Below are 13,974 nucleotides of genomic sequence, written 5' to 3'. Positions count from 1 at the left end.
ATTAAGCCCCCAATTCCGAAAAACTTTGTCACATTGGTGCATATAACCGCATAGGGGGGCAAGATTCTAGGGCCCAACTCCGAGCCCTTTGGTTTTGTTGCGCCCCTGGTTTTGTGGCCTGCCATGTGGCCTTGGGGCTAGCCCCCTCCGTATTGTCGTGCACCCGGTGCTATGGGGTGCCATGTGACCCCAGGGTTGGCCCCCTCTAACCTTCTGCCTTCGGTCTTGTGTGCTGGGCTTCGTTGGTGATGTGCCTTGGGTGTGGTGGATGTGGGCCGGGCTAAGGCCTAGCCCCTTGGTCCCTCCACCTGTGGTCTCATGGGCGTTGGGGTGGCCAGGGGCTAGGGCTTAGCCTGACCCCCTCCCCCAATTGCGCGTTGCCATTAACTTTAAATTGAACCTGATTTCCATAGTTGTTAAGTAACACTTGTGGCACAGTGGTGGAGCACTGTGCTGCCACTCTGGAGGTCTGTTGTTAGAATCCCATGGAGGCCCGATCTGGCCATAAACTAATTTTTTTCAAATAATAGGAGGCCACGTGGCTCTCCCTCATTGGTCTAGCACAACAACCAATGAATAAAGACCAGCATACATGAGCCAATAAGAAGGAGACAAGTGTCATCTAGCCATAGGTCCTCAGAAACAATCATTTTCCGAGTCACCGTACAAACAACTGACTAGGTGTATCTACAACCCAAAACTTAAAAATTTAGGAGCATACGATATTTGTTTTGAGTGAGACGAGTTGTATTGGATTCAAATCACTGAGATCTATCAAATCGTACATGTTTCGAGCATTTTTTAGCACTACATTGATCCCTTAGATCATGCAGTGAGAGCAATGTTATTCTAATCAATCATTTGGACAACGGTAATATGAATGGGTGTTGACAGAGAACATATTCATTAAATAATGGACGTCAATCATTTCAATAAATTCCTGTTGGATTTTAGAATAATAAAACCGGAAAAGCTTCCAAAAAGTCTCACTAAAGACAACTCGTATATATATATATATATATATATATATATATATATATATATATATATGAACAATGTATGAATGGACAGGGTTGACTCAACGTGGTATATTATGTACAATTCCATATTTGGCAACATTCATTTGTAGTAGTGTTCTTACATATTATACAACTCCAATATACATTAGAAGAAATTTCAACCTAAAATTGCCCACAAAATTTTCAAGTAATTTCCATTTCATAATATGTTAACAAATTAAAATCCTTTAAATTTAAAAGAAGTAAATGTTCTAAATTATTTTTAATTGGTTAATTTGGGTATCCGTGAAATATTGTATTATTAATTTGGGTATCGGTGAAATATTTTATTATTAATTTGGGTATTCGTGAAATATTTTATTAATGTTATTTACTTACCTTACCTATATGAATTAGAATATTGAAAAAGTTTTTAATGCAATGTAAATATTGATATTAGTGAAAATATATAAATTAAAAATGAGGCCCCATTTGACATTAATAGCCATGCCCAAAAAAAATAGTTAAATAGAAAAGAAAAAATAGTTAAAAATAAAATATAATTAAAGTTAAATATAAAATAGTTAAAAAGTAGCTAAATATTTTGTTTGTTTGTTTGTCAAGTTGTCTGTGTTCCTCCAAGATTGACCTGTGGCTTAAGAAACTACGACCCAGGAGCATCTAAGCAGTCAAAGTCAACCGAGAATGTGGCTTGAGAAACTGTGACCCTCCAGGATTGACCTGTGGCTTGAGAAACTGTGACCTAGGGGCATTTACGCCATCAAAGTCAACCGAGAATGTGGCTTGAGAAACTGCGACCTAGGGGCATCTAAACCGTCAAAGTCAACCGAGAATCGCACCTGGTTTGGGCCACACCAGCTCTGACTGGATTTTTAGCGTGTCTCCTCCCCCTAGCACGGGAGCAATAGCCTCCGTGAAGTTTAATCTTGGGTTGCCTTGCTAATGAGACCCATTCTCAATCGGTTGTGCTAGCAGGACGCGACAAAAAGTAGTTAAAATAGTTAAAAATAAAATAGTTATAGTTAAATATCAAATAATTAAATAGTTAAAAAACATATTTCAAAAAGAACAAATTACCGGATTCCCACAAAAAATTTAAAATATATAATAATGAAATTGCCTTTCAGATTAATCACATCATTAAGATTTGGTCGATGTTTCGAACCATCTAATGTAGTTCATCCTCATGACAACTTCATTATCAATATGGATCACAAAAGTCGAATATCTAGCATCAAATATATAGTTAAATATAAAATAGTTAGAAAACTTATTCCAAAAAGGACAAAGTACAAGATTTTATGGTTAAATAAAAAATAGTTAAAATTATATTCCAAATAAAACAAATTATTGGATTATGGCCAAAAAAATATATTTCGGGCCAAATTGTTGCTTCAATAGACAAGGTGGTTAAAATAACACTAAAACAAGAAGTTAAATATAAAATATATATGGATAGTTAAATAATATTTACATATAGACAATTAAATTTAAATATAAAATATATATAGACAATTATTTTAATAAAAGTGTTATATATTGAGGGATTTTGATAAAAATAAAAATCTAAAAACAATATATTAATTTTTTTTACTAAATCATGTACTAATAAATATTGTGGAACATAAAATATATAGTTAAATATAAAATAGTTAAAAAACATATTAAAATGTATAGTTAAATATAAAATAGTTAGAAAATGTATTCCAAAAAAGACAAGGTACAAGATTTCGGAGAAAAATATAGAATATATATAAAATAGTTAAAAATATATTCCAAAAAAGATAAATTACTGGATTATGGCAAAAAAAATATATTCCGTGCAAAATTGTTGCTTCAATAGACAAGGTAATAGTTAAATATAAAATATATATGGGTAGTTAAATATAAAATATACATATAAACAATTAAATTTAAATATAAAATATACATAGACAATTATTCTAATAAAATTGTTACATGTTGAGGGATTTCTATAGAAATAAAAAAATATAAATAATATATTGTTTTTTAATTAAAAAATATAAATAATATATTGTTTTTTAATTAAATCTTGTACTAATAAATATTGTGGAACATAGAAAAAATTAAAGAAATACTAAAAAATTGTCTACATTGCAATTTTTTATTAATTTCTTGATTTTTCCTTAAAAGGCCACTTAGGCTGAAATTTCCTATAATAAGCTATTTGGTAGCTTGGGCATATACTATATACAATTTATTTGGTACATATTATACACAATTACAATTATTCGCTAAATGTTGGCACATATTATATTGCAACCTTTATTATTTAAGGAACAACGCTATATATTATTTGGAGAGCAAGCTTATATATATTCATTAGAGTTGCAATTGGGAATTAATTGCCAACATTTAATATTGTGTTTACTCTTTAATACATTCTCATAGTACGTTCATTGTTTAAAATTTTTCAAGCGTTCTTCCAATGCATTCTTCAAACAAAGTTCTTGGCAACATGTTGGTGATTAATACAACATTCTTGGGAGCGTGATCAATGTTTGAAGCAACTTTCAACATTTTGGAGCAGATCTCATTTAAAGGCAACGTTAAACTGCGAGATACAATTAAATTACAATAGAGCATGGTTTTTATATTGGCAACATTTTTCACTGTTTAATATATTCAAACAATGGCAATTCCAGGATCAAAGGTTTTCTGGCTTCTGTTGGCCACACTGGGAGTTATAATTCATGCCTATATATTTCATGTTCATTAAATACATTGTGGCACCATTTAATATGAGCTTAGTATGATGGATGTAGATGGAATTTGATAGAGGAAAGCCAAGAAAAATGAATGGTAAAATTTTGATGTGTTTTAATTGTTGGTGCCTATTGTAAATTCGGGTTTTGTGCTTTAATTTCACACTATTTTCCCACATAGAATGACGATGAGTTTAGAATTGCAATGGTTATTATATAGCAAATAAATTTTGGCTCCTAATGAAACATTGTATGTAGCTCTTAAAGAAAACCCACTAGAGAAATGCTTCCCTGTAAGTAGATCCTTGTAAGTGAAGTGAAGTCATAAGACGAGGAACAAATTTCCATAACTATTGAGGTCTCTCTGTATGCAACAAGAAGGTTATTTGTAGCATTGATTGAGCATACAATCTGCTCGATCATAAACAAAGATAAATATTTTCTTACACCTTTTCCATTGATGTCAAAGGGGGGTTAATTAAATAATAATATTAATAATAAATTAAATAATTTAATTAATTAATGGCCCATTAATTATGAAAGGGCAAAGGTCAAAAGGTGTGACCATTCACCTTCGCGGCCAACCAATGCCTATATAGGCACACAACCACAAAAGATTGTAATCACCCATTCACTTGATATTAATACAATTACTTAATTATTACATTTACATATACAATTACACACAAATATTTTTGTGCACCAGATTTCTCTACCTCACAGTGATATCAGAGCCACCGATTCTCTACCAACAAATTATCATTGTGCTCACTATAATCTTCTCCGCTGCCAAACACCACGTCCAAGTCCAACAACCTTTCACCACACCTGCTTTGCATGTCGATTGTGTTTCCCACCGTGTTTTTTTTCCCTGTCCACCTCTTCCACTGAAGTAACTTGACTACCCACTAATCATCTCGATCGCCGATCCATCCCGACCACCATCTAACTGTGCTGCGACCTTGCCGCATCTTCCTTACCCCGTGTTCACCTTGTTCCCCTACGTTGTGCCGCTATCCTCGACTCTCACTATCACTCGAAGCCTTTCTCCTGTCCACTGCGTTCCCTGGTGACAACATCTGCTCCACTAGCACCATGATCCCCACCAAGCTTCGTTCCGTATCTATTTGCTATTAGCCCTCCACCGCATCGCCTTTTCCCATGACACTTCGACCAGCTGTCAATCCCAACCAAACCATCGTGCTCTGCTTCGGTCAAGCATCTTGTTCGTCCTTCGTAACTTTCCAATATATCATTTGTCAATATACTAGTCATATAATAAATCGTTATTATATGATTTATTATAAAGCTTATATAATAAATTATATAATGATTGTTATATAGTTTATATATATATATAGTTAAAAAAAGTTATTATTATTTAGAAGGAAAAAAAATGGTTCCACCAAGAAGAAAAACAAAGTGAAAATGGGGAAAAATAATGATGACATTGATTCAAAAAAATATCAAGAGATCAATAAGGTTCGACGTTGCCTCGATAATGTTGAGAAGAAGCATACAAAGTTAGGAGAAGGTCAAAATATGATAATTGTAACTCAAGAGTAATTAGCAAGTGATATTAAAAAAATAACATTGAGAAAATGTTGGCAAGAGTTAATAGGAAGGTTTAATTCATTTTTAATCCTTTAGTTGCTCAAGAACCAACACAAAGTCCCAAGACTCTAGAAAGCGAAAATTTCCCAAATCATGAAATTCAACAAATGTTGCAAATACACTTCTCAGGTAGTCAATACTATTCAAAGTTCTTAGAAAAAACTATCAATGAATTAAGAAGGATCTCCCAAAATACGATGGAAAAGATCATAGAGGCACTATTGTTTAGGTTAATAAAATGGAGGCCATTTTTTATTCAAACCTGCTAATAGGTGAATGAGAGAAAATCATGACTGCATCCAACCATTTGGAAGTTGAGGCATATGATTGGTTCATATGGTGGTACAACAAATGTGAAACTTGTTCATTACTTTGGAAAAAATTTGTGGATGCCTTGCTCAAAAAGTTTTATGACGAAGAAGAAGATATCTATGAAAATTTCATTCATCTCAAGCATAGAGGGTCTATAAGTGAATACACCCACGAATGAGAAGTTTAACTACAAGGCAAAGAGTATTTACTGATGAACAACTGCTTAAAATATATAGATGTGGACTTAAGGAGTATATCTGTGCATAACTGAAGTTGTACAAGCCCAAAACTATTGAATAAGCCAGACATGCTGCAAAAATTATTGAACAAAAACATAAGTTCAAAATGTCATCATTCAAGGAAGATGAAGACCAATGACAATACTCAAGAAAAAAATGAGGCAAACAAATGCTAGTATTGTGGAGACAAATGGACTTCATGACACAAATGCCTTAACAAGAAATTGTATGCTTATGAAGTTGAGAGAGTCGGAAATTTCAAGTAACGAGTCAGAGAAAAAGATAAAAAAGAAAAATAATTGTCACAAGTACGGAGAAAACTGGCATCGGGACATAAATGTGAAGACACATCCTTATGCTATTATAAAATAGTAGATGGGAAGCAAGTTGAAGTACAAGAATATGATGGAGAAATCGTTTTTACACACAATGAAGATTCAGATTTTGAGAAATCATCATTACCCACAATCTCATGTGTCCAGCAAAATCAGGGTGAAGAAAACAATTCTTCAAAAAGGAAAAAACAACAAGTCACTGCAAAATACGTTCCACCATACCTTCAGAAGTAGAGAAACTAGTCTCTAAGATGAAAGAACATTAAGCTTACTACTCTACTAACAAACATGACAAGGAGATTACGCCTTAAAACCATGAAGCTTAAAGGGCTCACAAGAGGCAAAAATGTTAATATATTTGTAGATTCTAGTAGTACTCACAATTGTATAAACAATGATCTTGCTAAACAACTTGACCTTTGTATAAGCCCAACCAAAGACCTGACCATGTCTGTTGCTACTGGGAAAAAGTTTGAAGACATAGGAGAATGCCATAAGATTTCAATCCAGATACAAAAACTAGAGCTACAAACAAATCTTTTTTCCCTACCACTCAAAGAAATGGATGGAGTTCTAAGTGTAGAATGGTTAATACAACTAGGAAGCTATACTACAAACCTTGAAGAAAAGTTCATGGAGTTTAACTGGTAATGACGACATTATAAATTATATGGTTTTAACACTTCCAGGTTCAAGGAAGGTACAAGTATGCATGAAGAATTCAACAAGCACAAACAAAGTCGAAGTAAAGATGTCAATCCATAGTAACATGTTCAACTATAGAAAACCCTTCTTGTTATACTTCGAGGACAAAGCATCACTAAAGGGGGTGGCAATGTTATGAATACAATATTCATAAATGACATTAATTAAATAATAATATTAATAATAAATTAAATAATTTAATTAATTAATGGCCCATTAATTATGAAAAGGAAAAGGTCAAAAGGTGTCACCACTCATTTTCATGGCTAGTCAATGCCAATATAAGCACACTTCCATGAAGGATTGTAATCACCTATTCAATTGATATTAATACAATTACTTACTTATTATACTTACATATACAATTACACACAAATATTCTTGTGCACCGGGTTTCTCTACTTTACACCATCAATGCTATGTGAGAAATTGATGGCATTGTTGTCATTGATGACAAAGGAACAACAAGAGCAACAAGGTATGATTGGGATGCCTGATGACAATTGTAAAGGAACAACAAGAGATAAAAGTGATATAAACAAAAAGGAAATGCCATAGGAGCAATAACACAATAGAGATATATGAACAAAAAAGGAACAACATAGGAGCAACAACAACAACATAGAGATATATGAACAACAAAGGAACAACATAGGAGCAACAACAAACAACAACAAAATAGAGATATGTCACGTTGATTTGTACATTGTATGTACATGACTGAATTGTGATGATTGACTTGTTATGTGATGCTTGCGATCAACAAGACATATGCTTATGTTGTTATTGAAATGTTAATGCATGCACAAATGAACAAGATCAACAAAAGTATGCAAAGGAGCAACATGTGAGGTTATGTGAGATGCATTATGTAGCAAAAAGAGGTTGATGTATGCAATGGTATGGCCTAGTTGAATGAAGATGTTGTTGCATTTGGGTATATTTGTGTTGATGGCTTTGATAAGCCATTTTGAGTTGATGCAATGCAAGGTAAAGTTGGCATAAACGAGTTGTCATGTAATGCAAGGTAAATACATAATAGTTGTGATACATATTAAAACGCTTGCATAATGTTGCAAATATTGCTATGTTGAAGAATTTGTTGTGATGCTAAATTGTTGTTGAGCTGAATTGTTGTGATGCAACACAAAGACAAGTCTCCATGATAGCAAAGACAAAGCTCCGTGACAACAAATGTAAGACTCCATGAAAAATAAGACAAGAGTCAAGGTTGTTGAGGCAATGGCATGAAGAAGTAGTGATATATTAAGATGTTGCAGAACATATATATGGATTTGGAGAGTGAATGTTGCATGCATATGGCTTGCATTGATTTCATATGTTGTGTGCATATGGATTGCATTGGAGAGCGTTCGCACTGTGTGCATGTGTTATGATGTTATCATGTATTGCTTTTGGAAATGTGTTGATATTGGTATACTTAATCATTATAGATGGTTGAAAATAATATTTGAACACTTATTTGTGTTCTTATATTCAAAATATGAAGAGTTTGGAAGACAAAGAGTCAAGCCTAATCATTTCATATTCTTATGTGGAATACAAACAACCAACAAACTATCTTTATAAAATAAGTTTTTGGAAGGAAGGAGAGGTTAGAGAGTTAGAGAGCATGTGAGAGCTGATTATTTGTGCGTTATCTGGCACATATGAAGTTGATGTGAAACAATTTTGAAGGGCACAATAGGCAGAGATAAAGATGGAGATATGCATAATTGATGACCATGTAAACCAACATGTTTCGTGTATGTATCAAGGGGTTGTAGTCTCCTTTCAAGCAGGAGCTTGATAAAGAACATGTTGTAGCCTATTGAGGTAGAAGCCTCTTATGGGTTGTAGCCTACAAAAAACTTATGGGAGTTGAAGCTTCCTTGCATGTTGTAGCTTGTAAAAAAATTGAGGTATCAACCTTCTGTAGGTTGGAGCCTATAAAAAATAAGATGTAACAAGGGAGTAGGAGCTTGCCTTTGTATCACAACATTAAAAATCATGGTTTTCTCCCGTTATGGGTTTCTACTAATATTTGGTGTCCATATGTGTTGATGTTTATGTGATGTTTTGGATTACTTATTACTTGTTTTTCACATATTCAATCCCTTGGTCATCATGTGTTACACTGCTCATTTAAGAGTTCAGTTAATGAGTTTTAAAGAAAATTATTTAATATCCATAAATGTACTAAACTAATTCAACCAAGCCCCCCTCTCCTCTCTCAATTTAGCCAAATTTTCATCATTTTGTATATAAGAGGGCATCAAACTTGAATTCATAATGTTACATACTCTATAACACAATGGACATATAGAAAGGAAGAATATGATGTTAATGGAGAATGAAAAGTGTATGTTTTTTTTTTGTTAGAAAAATTGACCAATTGTGTTGGCCTCGTACTTGCGTGACACAAGATCAACTACAACCGCCACCACCATACGAATTCTGGTTCATACTTGAATGACATAAAGTCAATTCCAACCGCTACCACTATAACCACACATAGTAAATTTAGGGGATTTGAACCTCAAATCACATACTTTATATAAAACTTCATATCACAACCATCGTCGATCAAGTTGCCCCTCCAGGAATTGAATGCAAGATGAAATATTGAAGAATATTATATTATTAGATATTTTTTTTTATAGAAAGTGATCACGAAAACAACATGTATTTAGAGTTAATTAACCACAAAAGTGTTGAAGTTAAAAATTCCATATGAAGCATGTCCTATGAGAAAGATAAACATTCAACCTCTGAAGGTGTTCATTTCTTTTGCATATGTTAATATGCCTAATGAGAAGTGCAAGAAGATAGATACCCAAACTATAAATTTATGATTAAAAAAAAAAATCATTAATGGTTCTAATGACAATGTTGGAAACTATAAATTTACGATTATATATATATATATATATATATATATATATATATATATATATATATATATATATATATGATTTAAAAAAACAAAAACATAATAAAAGTAGATGTGAAATATATCATTATTGATTACGATGACAATATCAGAAATTAAAAATTTATGAACCAATATATATATATATATATAGAGAGAGAGAGAGAGAGAGAGAGAGAGATGATTTTTGATGAAAATACAACATTGCAAATAGAGTCAGAGATGTGAGTATGAAAGACACTAACGAGACATAAGTCTGTATTTTATTTTTAGGGTGGCCAATCTTGTTGTTCACTTATCTTGAAGCATCAACATGGTCAGGGGATTATTACCGAGTGAATCACATCCTAAACAACTAGTTCCTTAGAGTGTGAGGCCAATTGTTTTGGAACCACTTGTGATCATGAAATGAACAAGGGATTGGAAACCACAAGGTTATGAGCAAAGCATTGGAAGGATGCAATGGATTTGGAATAACCTTTTATAAAATGCTTTGTGATACACTATTATGGAATATGAAAAACAAATACGGAAAACATCATTGAAGACATTTATTTCTTAGATAATAATTGGACAGTCCCCAGTGGACATGAATTTTTAGCTTTAAGAAAGTAGTAAACTGTTGGACAACTAATCCTCAGGGTTAATGATAGGGTTAGTTTGGGTAGTTATTGGAGTCCGAGAATATTCAGGAACTAATTCAGTTGTTTCCTATATATATTTATATGTACATCATGTACATAATTCTTTGAGATTGATTAATATACATTTGATTTGGTTTCCAGTCTCGTGTGTTTTACAATGGCATCGTGAGTTTATCCGCCTGTAAATTAACTTGAGCCACTGGTTTTGTGGCCATTCTGGGCATTCACTGCTCCTTTCTCAGATTTTTGGTCTTGAAATCTTGGTGAATTCCTATCGGCTTTATAGTTGGATTTGAGAGGAGATTTGAAGCTATGTGTGCGCCTTCATGCAGACAGAAACAACAAAAGAGAGGGTTGCTTCCTCAACGGTGATCAGGAGCATTCTCCACATGGTGGCGTGTGTCCTACAGAGGATCTGCATGCAACAAAGGTACTCATTTCATGTTGATTGATTATTCTGGTTTCTCTTTGTGAGGAATAATGTTATTGTGTTCGGATGATAACTTAGAAGCAGTGGCTTATAACTTGAATCCCTACGAGAGCATCCTAGATATTTTTTTTCCACTAAGTGAAATTGTAGATTTAATGGTTGGAAGTAGTATATCTCTCTTGTTTTCAACATAGATATCAACGGTGTGTCTTTCAAAAGGAGAAACATTGTCTGGCCTACCATGACGAAAGCATAAATATATCTTGACATTTTTTTTCATTCAATCATCCAACCATTGCATACGCTTTATGATCAATTCAAGAACGTGTGCGATAGTAATTAATTTTTTATGGTCGTGTTAAGAAGATTTTGTTGGAGGATGAATACGATGTACTTGTAAGAATCAGTTGGAATCGACTGATACTTTGCATACATTGTCTAATGGGTAGATCATAGTAAATTCGTTGGATTTTGTTCTCATCTTGGGATGAAAAACCAAGAATTTGTTGCTTGTTCATTTTCATCATTTGTGCATTGATCAAAGTGTTTGATGTCTTTGTGTTTAAAAGAAAGAAAGATGTGAGAGCGTTGTGTAAAAGCACTGTGGAGGAGATTAAGATCCGAGAAAGATGTCACATAATGTGAAATCATGGTTCATTGATATGCAGACTGACTCCTCATTGTGAGTTTTGTTAATAGAGGGCGCATGCTGAAGGGACGCTTTTCCGACCTCCTCCAAGATCTCACAATCCTCGTTGGGCATCTGCAAATTAAATGAACTGGATGTTTTGATTATTAATGACACTAGTTATGTTGTTACCAAAACTGACAGCGATTCTGCAAATGAAAATGAACGGAAGGAATTGAGTGGAGTTTATACGATGGCACAGGTGCGGAATATTTAAAGTTGACCAATTCCTTGTTGTATTGAATGTTGTTTTCATAGCAAAAGTAAAAGCATTTACAAGTGAAATGAATGATTGCTAAAGTGGATTTCAAATGACTTATTTCTTATGATGAAATGGCATATTGGTTGACGTATTTTTGTTGATTAAATGGGTGCTTTCGTATTTGTTGGTTGATTGTTTACTCTGTGTGTGTGTAGTTTTCAGGGGCTACGAAGTGCTTCTCTCGAATATTTAAGAATTTGTGTGTTCTAGTGGGGCATTGAAATAATATTATGTGTAGTGGGTCTGCTATTTAGCCTCTAGAGGATTTTTGTTCATGCCAACAAACCAAACTACAAGGAACATGCAAGAAAAGTACATTTATCTGAATTAGAGAAGCACTTCAGAAGTTTGCAAAGCTTGGAAGTCAAAAATTTGTGTAGTAATTGTCACAGCTAGATTGGTACTCTTCATATACATTGGAGAAAGTATGTTATAACGCTGAGATTACAAGTTTTTGAACCTTGTTAGGATGAATAATGAATGCTTGAATTATTTTAATAATATCGTCTTAGTAGGAGTCATGTGCGTGCAAACTATTGCTTCATGCGTGTGGAACACTGATTGCTGCTATCATGAGATCGTCAAGTAGATTATGTTTGAGATCATATATTAAACTGTATTGGCATTGAATTGGAAGTAGTTGCACAATAATTGCGATAAAGTTGTGTGTTGTTGGCATTCATGAAGGAGGAAGAATACATTGTTTTTCTGGTTTAATTAGAGTGATATTATTTTTATTTAAATAAGGGAATAAAATGGATGGTGGTTAGAAGAGTTAATTTGGTATATTGAAAATTATGAGGTCAAGTTCAAATCTTTGTGGAGACATTTTTTTGAAGTTGTTAAGAGCACATATTTTCTGCAAGAGTTTCACATTTAAAGGAACATTGTTGATAATACATTGTAAGTATTTTTAGTGGGTGCATGATCGGTTGAACCCAACACCCAGTTAATTCATCGTCAATTTGTTTGTATTGGATGCAATTTCAGTGGTAGCCGACACCGCTTTTTAAAAAGTTGATTGCTAGAGAAAATGGCCAAAATCGATGATTTGTTACAGATATTGAACAATTTAATGTCGTCTACTATTCATAATCGTGTCCAAGTCGGCAAAGACACGCTTTCTCACATCCACTCCTGTTGGAAAAATGCGAAAAACAAAATTGAATTCTTGGAGCTAGAGTCCTAGTTTCAGCGAGATGAATTACATGAATCACAAAAGAAGAATTATGAACCTGTTCTTGTTCAGAACAACAGTTTGTTTGAGCCCAATCATCAGTCAGAAAATGATTAGAGTAATGAAGTGATTTCAAGCGCAAATTTGGGTGTAGTGGAAAGTCATGTTCAGGAAAATGTATGCAAGAGTCATTTGCATATAGATGTGAATCCTGTCGTCACCAAAACTTTTATAAGACCATGGGAAGAGATTACACACAATAAACACATAATTGGTTTGGGTTACAACATGGATATTATGTTAGGTCCCTATACTATTACTGTAACCCCTTATTGTTATTAGTACAACCTCCTTATTATATTGTTGTGCCCATGTGGCCCCATATTGTTATTATTGTGCCCCATAGAAGCCCACTATTGTTATTATTGTGCCATTACATTATTATTGTTAGGTCGGCTTTGATTATATTATGACCCCTTAGACTCCTGTATATAGAAAGGAGGTCTTGTCATTTGATTCATCCAAGAATTGTTCATTTGTGTAATGTAAAGGAGGTTTCCCCCTCGAAGAGGCTTATTTTGAAGGTGCTTATCTATATTTTCTATATTTTGTGAGTTGGTTTCATAACATTTGGTATCAGAGCTCTGGATTCTAGGGTTTCACTGCTCCAAACAGGTCATCGTGGAATTTTCACTATAATTGTTTTTCTACGCAGTTTCAGACTTTGAAATTAAAACCCATTTGATTCGAAGACTTGGTGAATCTCGGGCCCGAATTTCAGATCTTGTTACGCTATATTTTTGGAGATACAGTCCAAGACATTTAGGGTTTCTGGAGGCTTCCGAATTACATCCAAAACAAGTGACTTTGGGAAAATCGTCATAACTCTCT

The sequence above is a fragment of the Pinus tabuliformis genome, chromosome 1_2 (assembly GCF_031772625.1).
Source record: "Pinus tabuliformis cultivar Carrire ecotype Pingquan chromosome 1_2, CPIR1, whole genome shotgun sequence".
Taxonomy (NCBI): Eukaryota; Viridiplantae; Streptophyta; class Pinopsida; order Pinales; family Pinaceae; genus Pinus; species Pinus tabuliformis.
Note: the sequence above shows the minus strand (reverse complement) of the source record.